The sequence below is a fragment of the Diorhabda sublineata genome, unplaced genomic scaffold, assembly GCF_026230105.1.
Source record: "Diorhabda sublineata isolate icDioSubl1.1 unplaced genomic scaffold, icDioSubl1.1 Dsub_98, whole genome shotgun sequence".
NCBI lineage: Eukaryota > Metazoa > Arthropoda > Insecta > Coleoptera > Chrysomelidae > Diorhabda > Diorhabda sublineata.
Window position 1 is genome coordinate 52,296 of NW_026614321.1, and position 15,205 is coordinate 67,500.

Below are 15,205 nucleotides of genomic sequence, written 5' to 3' on the forward strand. Positions count from 1 at the left end.
TACCGGCCAGACGCCAAACTTGACACGAATTTACAGACACTAGCGCCACCTGCCGGCCAGAAGCCACACTTAACACGGTTTTATAGACACTAGCGCCCTCTGCCGGCCAGGCGCCAAACTTGACACGGTTTTTTTTTTTCGATGTTATTACTATTTCATACAACTTTTATATGTTACACCTCGACAAGTTCTTATATCCTACCGGCCAGAAGAAAAACTAAACACGGTTTTATAGACACTAGCGCCCTCTGCCGGCCAGACGCCAAACTTGACACGAATTTACAGACACTAGCGCCATCTGCCGGCCAGAAGCCACACTTAACACGGTTTTATAGACACTAGTGCCCTCTACCGGCCAGACGCCAAACTTGACACGAATTTACAGACACTAGCGCCACCTGCCGGCCAGAAGCCACACTTAACACGGTTTTATAGACACTAGCGCCCTCTGCCGGCCAGGCGCCAAACTTGACACGGTTTTTTTTTTTCGATGTTATTACTATTTCATACAACTTTTATATGTTACACCTCGACAAGTTCTTATATCCTACCGGCCAGAAGAAAAACTAAACACGGTTTTATAGACACTAGCGCCACCTGCCGGCAAGAAGACAAACTAAACACGGTTTTATAGACACTAGCGCCCTCTGCCGGCCTGAAGCCACGCTTAACACGGTTTTATACACACTAGCGCCACCTGCCGGCCAGAAGACAAACTAAACACGGTTTTATAGACACTAGCGCCCTCTGCCAGCCAGACGCCAAACTTGACATGAATTTACAGACACTAGCGCCCTCTGCCGGCCAGAAGACAAACTAAACACGGTTTTATAGACACTAGCGCCCTCTGCCGGCCAGACGCCAAACTTGACACGAATTTACAGACACTAGCGCCACCTGCCGGCCAGAAGCCACACTTAACACGGTTTTATAGACACTAGCGCCCTCTGCCGGCCAGACGCCAAACTTGACACGAATTTACAGACACTAGCGCCCTCTGCCGGCCAGAAGCCACACTTAACACGGTTTTATAGACACTAGTGCCCTCTACCGGCCAGACGCCAAACTTGACACGAATTTACAGACACTAGCGCCACCTGCCGGCCAGAAGCCACACTTAACACGGTTTTATAGACACTAGCGCCCTCTGCCGGCCAGGCGCCAAACTTGACACGGTTTTTTTTTTTCGATGTTATTACTATTTCATACAACTTTTATATGTTACACCTCGACAAGTTCTTATATCCTACCGGCCAGAAGAAAAACTAAACACGGTTTTATAGACACTAGCGCCACCTGCCGGCAAGAAGACAAACTAAACACGGTTTTATAGACACTAGCGCCCTCTGCCGGCCTGAAGCCACGCTTAACACGGTTTTATACACACTAGCGCCACCTGCCGGCCAGAAGACAAACTAAACACGGTTTTATAGACACTAGCGCCCTCTGCCAGCCAGACGCCAAACTTGACACGAATTTACAGACACTAGCGCCCTCTGCCGGCCAGAAGACAAACTAAACACGGTTTTATAGACACTAGCGCCCTCTGCCGGCCAGACGCCAAACTTGACACGAATTTACAGACACTAGCGCCACCTGCCGGCCAGAAGCCACACTTAACACGGTTTTATAGACACTAGCGCCCTCTGCCGGCCAGGCGCCAAACTTGCACGAATTCACAGACACTAGCGCCACCTGCCGGCCAGAAGCCACACTTAACACGGTTTTATAGACACTAGCGCCCTCTGCCGGCCAGAAGACAAACTAAACACGGTTTTATAGACACTAGCGCCCTCTGCCGGCCAGGCGCCAAACTTGACACGAATTTACAGACACTAGCGCCCTCTGCCGGCCAGAAGCCACACTTAACACGGTTTTATAGACACTAGTGCCCTCTACCGGCCAGACGCCAAACTTGACACGAATTTACAGACACTAGCGCCACCTGCCGGCCAGAAGCCACACTTAACACGGTTTTATAGACACTAGCGCCCTCTGCCGGCCAGGCGCCAAACTTGACACGGTTTTTTTTTTTCGATGTTATTACTATTTCATACAACTTTTATATGTTACACCTCGACAAGTTCTTATATCCTACCGGCCAGAAGAAAAACTAAACACGGTTTTATAGACACTAGCGCCACCTGCCGGCAAGAAGACAAACTAAACACGGTTTTATAGACACTAGCGCCCTCTGCCGGCCTGAAGCCACGCTTAACACGGTTTTATACACACTAGCGCCACCTGCCGGCCAGAAGACAAACTAAACACGGTTTTATAGACACTAGCGCCCTCTGCCAGCCAGACGCCAAACTTGACACGAATTTACAGACACTAGCGCCCTCTGCCGGCCAGAAGACAAACTAAACACGGTTTTATAGACACTAGCGCCCTCTGCCGGCCAGACGCCAAACTTGACACGAATTTACAGACACTAGCGCCACCTGCCGGCCAGAAGCCACACTTAACACGGTTTTATAGACACTAGCGCCCTCTGCCGGCCAGGCGCCAAACTTGCACGAATTCACAGACACTAGCGCCACCTGCCGGCCAGAAGCCACACTTAACACGGTTTTATAGACACTAGCGCCCTCTGCCGGCCAGAAGACAAACTAAACACGGTTTTATAGACACTAGCGCCACCTGCCGGCCAGAAGCCACACTTAACACGGTTTTATAGACACTAGCGCCCTCTGCCGGCCAGGCGCCAAACTTGACACGGTTTTTTTTTTTCGATGTTATTACTATTTCATACAACTTTTATATGTTACACCTCGACAAGTTCTTATATCCTACCGGCCAGAAGAAAAACTAAACACGGTTTTATAGACACTAGCGCCACCTGCCGGCAAGAAGACAAACTAAACACGGTTTTATAGACACTAGCGCCCTCTGCCGGCCTGAAGCCACGCTTAACACGGTTTTATACACACTAGCGCCACCTGCCGGCCAGAAGACAAACTAAACACGGTTTTATAGACACTAGCGCCCTCTGCCAGCCAGACGCCAAACTTGACACGAATTTACAGACACTAGCGCCCTCTGCCGGCCAGAAGACAAACTAAACACGGTTTTATAGACACTAGCGCCCTCTGCCGGCCAGACGCCAAACTTGACACGAATTTACAGACACTAGCGCCACCTGCCGGCCAGAAGCCACACTTAACACGGTTTTATAGACACTAGCGCCCTCTGCCGGCCAGAAGACAAACTAAACACGGTTTTATAGACACTAGCGCCCTCTGCCGGCCAGGCGCCAAACTTGACACGAATTTACAGACACTAGCGCCACCTGCCGGCCAGAAGCCACACTTAACACGGTTTTATAGACACTAGCGCCCTCTGCCGGCCAGGCGCCAAACTTGACACGAATTTACAGACACTAGCGCCCTCTGCCGGCCAGAAGCCACACTTAACACGGTTTTATAGACACTAGTGCCCTCTACCGGCCAGACGCCAAACTTGACACGAATTTACAGACACTAGCGCCACCTGCCGGCCAGAAGCCACACTTAACACGGTTTTATAGACACTAGCGCCCTCTGCCGGCCAGGCGCCAAACTTGACACGGTTTTTTTTTTTCGATGTTATTACTATTTCATACAACTTTTATATGTTACACCTCGACAAGTTCTTATATCCTACCGGCCAGAAGAAAAACTAAACACGGTTTTATAGACACTAGCGCCACCTGCCGGCAAGAAGACAAACTAAACACGGTTTTATAGACACTAGTGCCCTCTGCCGGCCTGAAGCCACGCTTAACACGGTTTTATACACACTAGCGCCACCTGCCGGCCAGAAGACAAACTAAACACGGTTTTATAGACACTAGCGCCCTCTGCCAGCCAGACGCCAAACTTGACACGAATTTACAGACACTAGCGCCCTCTGCCGGCCAGAAGACAAACTAAACACGGTTTTATAGACACTAGCGCCCTCTGCCGGCCAGACGCCAAACTTGACACGAATTTACAGACACTAGCGCCACCTGCCGGCCAGAAGCCACACTTAACACGGTTTTATAGACACTAGCGCCCTCTGCCGGCCAGGCGCCAAACTTGCACGAATTCACAGACACTAGCGCCACCTGCCGGCCAGAAGCCACACTTAACACGGTTTTATAGACACTAGCGCCCTCTGCCGGCCAGAAGACAAACTAAACACGGTTTTATAGACACTAGCGCCCTCTGCCGGCCAGGCGCCAAACTTGACACGAATTTACAGACACTAGCGCCACCTGCCGGCCAGAAGCCACACTTAACACGGTTTTATAGACACTAGCGCCCTCTGCCGGCCAGACGCCAAACTTGACACGAATTTACAGACACTAGCGCCCTCTGCCGGCCAGAAGCCACACTTAACACGGTTTTATAGACACTAGTGCCCTCTACCGGCCAGACGCCAAACTTGACACGAATTTACAGACACTAGCGCCACCTGCCGGCCAGAAGCCACACTTAACACGGTTTTATAGACACTAGCGCCCTCTGCCGGCCAGGCGCCAAACTTGACACGGTTTTTTTTTTTCGATGTTATTACTATTTCATACAACTTTTATATGTTACACCTCGACAAGTTCTTATATCCTACCGGCCAGAAGAAAAACTAAACACGGTTTTATAGACACTAGCGCCACCTGCCGGCAAGAAGACAAACTAAACACGGTTTTATAGACACTAGCGCCCTCTGCCGGCCTGAAGCCACGCTTAACACGGTTTTATACACACTAGCGCCACCTGCCGGCCAGAAGACAAACTAAACACGGTTTTATAGACACTAGCGCCCTCTGCCAGCCAGACGCCAAACTTGACACGAATTTACAGACACTAGCGCCCTCTGCCGGCCAGAAGACAAACTAAACACGGTTTTATAGACACTAGCGCCCTCTGCCGGCCAGACGCCAAACTTGACACGAATTTACAGACACTAGCGCCACCTGCCGGCCAGAAGCCACACTTAACACGGTTTTATAGACACTAGCGCCCTCTGCCGGCCAGGCGCCAAACTTGCACGAATTCACAGACACTAGCGCCACCTGCCGGCCAGAAGCCACACTTAACACGGTTTTATAGACACTAGCGCCCTCTGCCGGCCAGAAGACAAACTAAACACGGTTTTATAGACACTAGCGCCCTCTGCCGGCCAGGCGCCAAACTTGACACGAATTTACAGACACTAGCGCCACCTGCCGGCCAGAAGCCACACTTAACACGGTTTTATAGACACTAGCGCCCTCTGCCGGCCAGACGCCAAACTTGACACGAATTTACAGACACTAGCGCCCTCTGCCGGCCAGAAGCCACACTTAACACGGTTTTATAGACACTAGTGCCCTCTACCGGCCAGACGCCAAACTTGACACGAATTTACAGACACTAGCGCCACCTGCCGGCCAGAAGCCACACTTAACACGGTTTTATAGACACTAGCGCCCTCTGCCGGCCAGGCGCCAAACTTGACACGGTTTTTTTTTTCGATGTTATTACTATTTCATACAACTTTTATATGTTACACCTCGACAAGTTCTTATATCCTACCGGCCAGAAGAAAAACTAAACACGGTTTTATAGACACTAGCGCCACCTGCCGGCCAGAAGACAAACTAAACACGGTTTTATAGACACTAGCGCCCTCTGCCAGCCAGACGCCAAACTTGACACGAATTTACAGACACTAGCGCCCTCTGCCGGCCAGAAGACAAACTAAACACGGTTTTATAGACACTAGCGCCCTCTGCCGGCCAGACGCCAAACTTGACACGAATTTACAGACACTAGCGCCACCTGCCGGCCAGAAGCCACACTTAACACGGTTTTATAGACACTAGCGCCCTCTGCCGGCCAGGCGCCAAACTTGCACGAATTCACAGACACTAGCGCCACCTGCCGGCCAGAAGCCACACTTAACACGGTTTTATAGACACTAGCGCCCTCTGCCGGCCAGAAGACAAACTAAACACGGTTTTATAGACACTAGCGCCCTCTGCCGGCCAGGCGCCAAACTTGACACGAATTTACAGACACTAGCGCCACCTGCCGGCCAGAAGCCACACTTAACACGGTTTTATAGACACTAGCGCCCTCTGCCGGCCAGACGCCAAACTTGACACGAATTTACAGACACTAGCGCCACCTGCCGGCCAGAAGCCACACTTAACACGGTTTTATAGACACTAGCGCCCTCTGCCGGCCAGGCGCCAAACTTGACACGGTTTTTTTTTTTCGATGTTATTACTATTTCATACAACTTTTATATGTTACACCTCGACAAGTTCTTATATCCTACCGGCCAGAAGAAAAACTAAACACGGTTTTATAGACACTAGCGCCACCTGCCGGCAAGAAGACAAACTAAACACGGTTTTATAGACACTAGCGCCCTCTGCCGGCCTGAAGCCACGCTTAACACGGTTTTATACACACTAGCGCCACCTGCCGGCCAGAAGACAAACTAAACACGGTTTTATAGACACTAGCGCCCTCTGCCAGCCAGACGCCAAACTTGACACGAATTTACAGACACTAGCGCCCTCTGCCGGCCAGAAGACAAACTAAACACGGTTTTATAGACACTAGCGCCCTCTGCCGGCCAGACGCCAAACTTGACACGAATTTACAGACACTAGCGCCACCTGCCGGCCAGAAGCCACACTTAACACGGTTTTATAGACACTAGCGCCCTCTGCCGGCCAGGCGCCAAACTTGACACGGTTTTTTTTTTTCGATGTTATTACTATTTCATACAACTTTTATATGTTACACCTCGACAAGTTCTTATATCCTACCGGCCAGAAGAAAAACTAAACACGGTTTTATAGACACTAGCGCCACCTGCCGGCAAGAAGACAAACTAAACACGGTTTTATAGACACTAGCGCCCTCTGCCGGCCTGAAGCCACGCTTAACACGGTTTTATACACACTAGCGCCACCTGCCGGCCAGAAGACAAACTAAACACGGTTTTATAGACACTAGCGCCCTCTGCCAGCCAGACGCCAAACTTGACACGAATTTACAGACACTAGCGCCCTCTGCCGGCCAGAAGACAAACTAAACACGGTTTTATAGACACTAGCGCCCTCTGCCGGCCAGACGCCAAACTTGACACGAATTTACAGACACTAGCGCCACCTGCCGGCCAGAAGCCACACTTAACACGGTTTTATAGACACTAGCGCCCTCTGCCGGCCAGGCGCCAAACTTGACACGGTTTTATAGACACTAGCGCCACCTGCCGGCCAGAAGACAAACTTAACACGGTTTTATAGACACTAGCGCCCTCTGCCGGCCAGGCGCCAAACTTGCACGAATTCACAGACACTAGCGCCACCTGCCGGCCAGAAGCCACACTTAACACGGTTTTATAGACACTAGCGCCCTCTGCCGGCCAGGCGCCAAACTTGACACGAATTTACAGACACTAGCGCCCTCTGCCGGCCAGAAGCCACACTTAACACGGTTTTATAGACACTAGTGCCCTCTACCGGCCAGACGCCAAACTTGACACGAATTTACAGACACTAGCGCCACCTGCCGGCCAGAAGCCACACTTAACACGGTTTTATAGACACTAGCGCCCTCTGCCGGCCAGGCGCCAAACTTGACACGGTTTTTTTTTTTCGATGTTATTACTATTTCATACAACTTTTATATGTTACACCTCGACAAGTTCTTATATCCTACCGGCCAGAAGAAAAACTAAACACGGTTTTATAGACACTAGCGCCCTCTGCCGGCCAGACGCCAAACTTGACACGAATTTACAGACACTAGCGCCATCTGCCGGCCAGAAGCCACACTTAACACGGTTTTATAGACACTAGTGCCCTCTACCGGCCAGACGCCAAACTTGACACGAATTTACAGACACTAGCGCCACCTGCCGGCCAGAAGCCACACTTAACACGGTTTTATAGACACTAGCGCCCTCTGCCGGCCAGGCGCCAAACTTGACACGGTTTTATAGACACTAGCGCCACCTGCCGGCCAGAAGACAAACTTAACACGGTTTTATAGACACTAGCGCCCTCTGCCGGCCAGGCGCCAAACTTTCAATTTTCGCAATTCATCTTTTTCGACAAGTTCCTAAGTCGAGCGGAATAAAATTTCACAATAATTGTTTTTTATTATTATCACTAATTTTATACAACTTTTATATAATGCACCTCGGACGTTCATACATCGAGCGGTCATCTAATTTCATAATACTGTTTTCCGTTATTGTTAATACTTTTCATAACACTTTTATATAATATACCTCGAACGGCTCCTACATACAAAACATCTCCATTCAATTTTCGCAATTCATCTTTTTCGACAAGTTCTTATATCGAGCGGAATATAATTTCATACTACTTGTTTTTCATTATTATCACTAATTTAATACAACTTTTATATAATACATCTCGGACGTTCATACATCGAGCGGCGATCTAATTTCATAATACTTTTTTCCGTTATTGTTAATATTTTCATAGCACTTTTATATTATATACCTCGAACGGCTCCTACATAAAAAACAACTCCATTCAACTTTCACAATTCATCTTTTTCGACAAGTTCCTAAGTCGAGCGGAATATAATTTCATACTACTTGTTTTTCATTATTATCACTAATTTAATACAACTTTTATATAATACATCTCGGACGTTCATACATCGAGCGGCGATCTAATTTCATAATACTTTTTTCCGTTATTGTTAATATTTTCATAGCACTTTTATATAATATACCTCGAACGGCTCCTACATACAAAACATCTCCATTCAACTTTCACAATTCATCTTTTTCGACAAGTTCATATATTTAGGGAAAATCTCATTTCATAATACTTGTTTTTCATAATTATTACTATTTTCATACAACTTTTATATAATACATCTCGTACGTTCGTTCATCGAGCGGCGATCTAATTTCATAATACATTTTTTCCGTTATTGTCAATATTTTCCATAACACTTTTATATAATATACCTCGAACGGTTCCTACATACAAAACATCTCCATTCAACTTTTACAATTCATCTTTTTCGACAAGTTCATATATTTAGGGAAAATCTAATTTCATAATACTTGTTTTTCATAATTATTACTATTTTCATACAACTTTTATATAATACATCTCGTACGTTCGTTCATCGAGCGGCGATCTAATTTCATAATACATTTTTTCCGTTATTGTTAATATTTTCCATAACACTTTTATATAATATACCTCGAACGGTTCCTACATACAAAACATCTCCATTCAACTTTCACAATTCATCTTTTTCGACAAGTTCATATATTTAGGGAAAATCTCATTTCATAATACTTGTTTTTCATAATTATTACTATTTTCATACAACTTTTATATAATACATCTCGTACGTTCGTTCATCGAGCGGCGATCTAATTTCATAATACATTTTTTCCGTTATTGTCAATATTTTCCATAACACTTTTATATAATATACCTCGAACGGTTCCTACATACAAAACATCTCCATTCAACTTTCACAATTCATCTTTTTCGACAAGTTCATATATTTAGGGAAAATCTCATTTCATAATACTTGTTTTTCATAATTATTACTATTTTCATACAACTTTTATATAATACATCTCGTACGTTCGTTCATCGAGCGGCGATCTAATTTCATAATACATTTTTTCCGTTATTGTTAATATTTTCCATAACACTTTTATATAATATACCTCGAACGGCTCCTACATACAAAACATCTCCATTCAATTTTCGCAATTCATCTTTTTCGACAAGTTCTATTTAGGGAAAATCTCATTTCATAATACTTGTTTTTCATAATTATTACTATTTTCATACAACTTTTATATAATACATCTCGTACGTTCGTTCATCGAGCGGCGATCTTATTTCATAATACATTTTTTCCGTTATTGTCAATATTTTCCATAACACTTTTATATAATATACCTCGAACGGTTCCTACATACAAAACATCTCCATTCAACTTTCACAATTCATCTTTTTCGACAAGTTCCTAAGTCGAGCGGAATATAATTTCATACTACTTGTTTTTCATTATTATCACTATTTTCATACAACTTTTATATAATACATCTCGTACGTTCGTACATCGAGCGGCAATCTAATTTCATAATACTTTTTTTCCGTTATTGTTAATATTTTCCATAACACTTTTACGTCTCGGACGGTATGAAGTTTCATAATACTTCTTTTTAATATTCATAATACATCTTTTATATATTTTCACTATACATCTTTATTAATGTTAATGTAGAAAGCGTACCGTTGTACAGCGCACATATATGTGTGGTGTATCGAAGTTGACGTCTCGTTAAATTTTAATGAACTCGTTATAATTTACGTAAAGACGTTGTATCGGTCATTCCACATTATAGTGGATTATATAGTTTTCTGAAAGGGTCCCCGTTCTCCTCCAATATATTATCGTATATTGCTAGCGGTTCCCTTTTTAGATATTATATCAATATATCCACAAATTAAATTATATATTGCGAGATCGCGAATTTAGCTAGCGTTTTACCGCGAGCGATTCATATGCGATCGTCTATAAAAATATATATAATAATATAACATTTATATTATTACACAAAATTGCGATAACTCTCATTATTCCGAGCGAGAATAAAAATTTCGTTCATTATTATCTAATTGTAAACCATGTCGCTTACAATCTAGCGAAGGGTAGAGATAATGTCGAAATTCTATTCCGGTCGACGTAATTATATCTTATTTAAAATATCATTTCGATTAAATTTTAGATAAATTTATAGTCGATTCGGTGAAAATTTTATGAAATATAAGAAAAATATATTATAATATATAAAGCGTGGCGCCGAAAATTATATATTTTCAATAATAAGCGCAGCAAACACCACGCAAACGAAAAAGTAAATAACAATGTGTTTATTATATACGAGAATATAGATGAATATAAAATATTATGTGTATAAATATAAAATATATGTAATATGAAAAAACGTCATCATAATTCTCATCCTCACATTATGTGGTGGATATTGTTATTAAAACTTTTTCGATAATAGTTTTATTATATATAAAATACACAAATAGTAGTTCCCTGGTTGATCCTGCCAGTAGTCATATGCTTGTCTCAAAGATTAAGCCATGCATGTCTCAGTACAAGCCAAATTAAGGTGAAACCGCGAAAGGCTCATTAAATCAGTTATGGTTCCTTAGATCGTACCCACATTTACTTGGATAACTGTGGTAATTCTAGAGCTAATACATGCAAACAGAGTTCCGACCGGAGACGGAAGGAGCGCTTTTATTAGATCAAAACCAATCGGTGGCGGGCTTGCTCGTCATCGTACAATTTGGTGACTCTGAATAACTTTTCGCTGATCGCACGGTCTCGCACCGGCGACGCATCTTTCAAATGTCTGCCTTATCAACTGTCGATGGTAGGTTCTGCGCCTACCATGGTTGTAACGGGTAACGGGGAATCAGGGTTCGATTCCGGAGAGGGAGCCTGAGAAACGGCTACCACATCCAAGGAAGGCAGCAGGCGCGCAAATTACCCACTCCCGGCACGGGGAGGTAGTGACGAAAAATAACGATACGGGACTCATCCGAGGCCCCGTAATCGGAATGAGTACACTCTAAACCCTTTAACGAGGATCAATTGGAGGGCAAGTCTGGTGCCAGCAGCCGCGGTAATTCCAGCTCCAATAGCGTATATTAAAGTTGTTGCGGTTAAAAAGCTCGTAGTCGAATCTGTGTCCCACGCCGCTGGTTCATCGTACGCGGTGTCAACTGGCGTGTCGTGGGACGTCCTGCCGGTGGGCTTAGCTCGCAAGGGCGGCCCAACTCAATCCCGCCGCGGTGCTCTTGACTGAGTGTCGAGGTGGGCCGGCACGTTTACTTTGAACAAATTAGAGTGCTTAAAGCAGGCCAAAATTTTGCCTGAATACTGTGTGCATGGAATAATGGAATAGGACCTCGGTTCTATTTTGTTGGTTTTCGGAACCCCGAGGTAATGATTAATAGGAACGGATGGGGGCATTCGTATTGCGACGTTAGAGGTGAAATTCTTGGATCGTCGCAAGACGGACAGAAGCGAAAGCATTTGCCAAAAACGCTTTCATTGATCAAGAACGAAAGTTAGAGGTTCGAAGGCGATCAGATACCGCCCTAGTTCTAACCATAAACGATGCCAGCTAGCGATCCGCCGACGTTCCTCCGATGACTCGGCGGGCAGCTTCCGGGAAACCAAAGCTTTTGGGTTCCGGGGGAAGTATGGTTGCAAAGCTGAAACTTAAAGGAATTGACGGAAGGGCACCACCAGGAGTGGAGCCTGCGGCTTAATTTGACTCAACACGGGAAACCTCACCAGGCCCGGACACCGGAAGGATTGACAGATTGAGAGCTCTTTCTTGATTCGGTGGGTGGTGGTGCATGGCCGTTCTTAGTTGGTGGAGCGATTTGTCTGGTTAATTCCGATAACGAACGAGACTCTAGCCTGCTAACTAGGCGTATTTCGACATCCCAAAGGCCCGTCGGTATTGAGTTTCGGCTCTTGCCGTTCGCGGTTTTTACTGTCGGCGTACAAATAATTCTTCTTAGAGGGACAGGCGGCTTCTAGCCGCACGAGATTGAGCAATAACAGGTCTGTGATGCCCTTAGATGTTCTGGGCCGCACGCGCGCTACACTGAAGGAATCAGCGTGTCCTCCCTGGCCGAGCGGCCCGGGTAACCCGCTGAACCTCCTTCGTGCTAGGGATTGGGGCTTGCAATTGTTCCCCATGAACGAGGAATTCCCAGTAAGCGCGAGTCATAAGCTCGCGTTGATTACGTCCCTGCCCTTTGTACACACCGCCCGTCGCTACTACCGATTGAATGATTTAGTGAGGTCTTCGGACTGAGCGCGGTGGCGTTTCGGCGTCGCCGATGCTTCGGAAAGATGACCAAACTTGATCATTTAGAGGAAGTAAAAGTCGTAACAAGGTTTCCGTAGGTGAACCTGCGGAAGGATCATTACAGAGTATTTGTTCGTTTTTAAACAAAAAATAAAAAAACGAAATCAAGTCTGTATTATTATATTATATATAATTGTGAAAGAAATTTTTCTTTTCTACAAAATAATCGAACTCTTCAAAAGAAAATTTATATATGATATAAATATATGATGTATATATATTGAAATTTTTTTTTTTTTTTTTTATAAAATTCGAACAAGTTTCGAATAATATTTAAAAAAAAAAAAGATAAATATATTTCATACGTCTATAAAATATATATCTACATATATAAATTTACAGTAAAAATAACGAAAAATTTTTATCATAGATTAGTAGAAGGAGTCGACGACGACGACGACGACGAACGACGATGACGACACAATAGTAGTAACAATATATTTTTATTATTATATATATATATATTAACGATTGACAGAACGATCATTAACAAAATTTCTTGTTAACTAAAAACGTTCTAATATAAAGAATCGTTATTATAATAAACGAAAAATATATAGATTATTGAAACGTCGTCTGTTGTTGTTGTTGTTGTTGTTGTCGTCGTGTGTGTCTGTCTTCTGTATTTTTATGGAGAAATTTTATTTCGTTTTTTTATTATTACATAAGTTTTTTATCGATCGAAGGTAATACAAAAAAATTTCGACAATATTATATGTGATGATGATTATGTGAGATGATAAGACATTTTCTTCATCCGGGTACCTAAACGAAACTTTTAAGCACGTGTCGATTCTTTCGATATGTATAAAAATTCGTTTTAGAAATAATATTTCACGTATTATTTCGAAGGTGTTCGAAGATTTACGCCCGACCGTGTCGAAATTTGTATAAAACTTTCAAGATTAAAAAACTTGTAATAATTAAGAGGAATATATCGTGCGAGATATCTGTCTATGCGCGCCTCGTTTGTAATAAAACATGTGCAGCGGTTAAAATTTATCGGATATTTTTAAGTACGATATTATAATTTCTCTAAAATTTATATATAATTACCATTTAATAAATAATATATATATATATATATATATATATATATATATATATATATAGTCGTTAGATAATTCTATACGCGTATAAAATATTATAATATTATTATTAATTTAATAATCAAATATTAAAAATACGACGAATAGAATATGAGAAAACGACATAATAAAATGATTACCCTGAACGGTGAATCACTTGGCTCGTGGGTCGATGAAGAACGCAGCTAATTGCGCGTCAACTTGTGAACTGCAGGACACATGAACATCGACATTTCGAACGCACATTGCGGTCCTCGGATACTCGTTCCCGGACCACTCCTGACTGAGGGTCGTATCAATTTAAAAGACTGCTTAGAATTTAAAATTTTTCAATTTATTATAGAAAAATAAATGACTAAGCGTGTTGGATGTGTGAGACACAATAACGCACACTAAAAGAAAACACACGCACATACTATAAACTTGTGCGTATTTTTTTTTTGTGCGGCATCCTAAAATGCGAAAAGCAGCGTAAATTTTTTATAGAAAAAATTTGCGCAATTTTTGAACACAACGACGCTATTACTACCATAAATTGATCGTGTGTATTTTTATATGAAATACATAAAATTTGTTTGGTAGAGTTATATTTACGTATATATAGTCGATAAATAAGTGTATATATTATATATATTTAAAATGATAACGCGGTCGTCGTGTCCGAGAGAAATAATAAAGTTTCGAAGACTGGACGTCTGACCAGTGTTTTTTTTTATATCATTTATACTGTATCGACAAAATATATGAATATATATATATATATATATATATATATATATATGTATAACTTGCTCTGCCGCCTCTATAAATAAAAACAAATAATGTTATATTTCATATAATGTGATTAAACACACGTTTTTTTTTTGTGATATTTTAGCGAATTGTATTTAAATATTATAGATATATTATAATATATCGACCTCAGAGCAGGTGAGATTACCCGCTGAATTTAAGCATATTACTAAGCGGAGGAAAAGAAACTAACTAGGATTCCCTTAGTAGCTGCGAGCGAACAGGGAAAAGCCCAGCACCGAATCCCGTGGTCGATATCGGCCACCGGGAAATGTGGTGTTAGGGAGGATCCGTTTATCACGAGATCGTGCGGCGCGTCCAAGTCCTTCTTGAACGGGGCCACAGCCCATAGAGGGTGCCAGGCCCGTAGCGACCGT

The 15,205-nt window shown here is 43.4% G+C and overlaps 3 non-coding genes across 3 annotated transcripts in view; all 3 read left to right on the forward strand.

Annotated features, from left to right (window-relative positions):
- The first annotated feature begins 11,087 nt into the window (after positions 1–11,087).
- LOC130452345 (small subunit ribosomal RNA) lies at positions 11,088–13,009 on the forward strand. Its single transcript, XR_008910959.1, has one exon. It is a non-coding gene; the product is annotated as a small subunit ribosomal RNA (ribosomal RNA).
- A 1,164-nt stretch (positions 13,010–14,173) lies between these two features.
- LOC130452343 (5.8S ribosomal RNA) lies at positions 14,174–14,329 on the forward strand. Its single transcript, XR_008910957.1, has one exon. It is a non-coding gene; the product is annotated as a 5.8S ribosomal RNA (ribosomal RNA).
- Positions 14,330–14,952: 623 nt separating this feature from the next.
- LOC130452346 (large subunit ribosomal RNA) overlaps positions 14,953–15,205 on the forward strand; it is a 4,097-nt gene continuing 3,844 nt past the window's right edge. Inside the window, exon 1 of the ribosomal RNA XR_008910960.1 lies at positions 14,953–15,205. This exon is cut by the window's right edge and continues 3,844 nt beyond it. This is a non-coding gene — a ribosomal RNA (large subunit ribosomal RNA).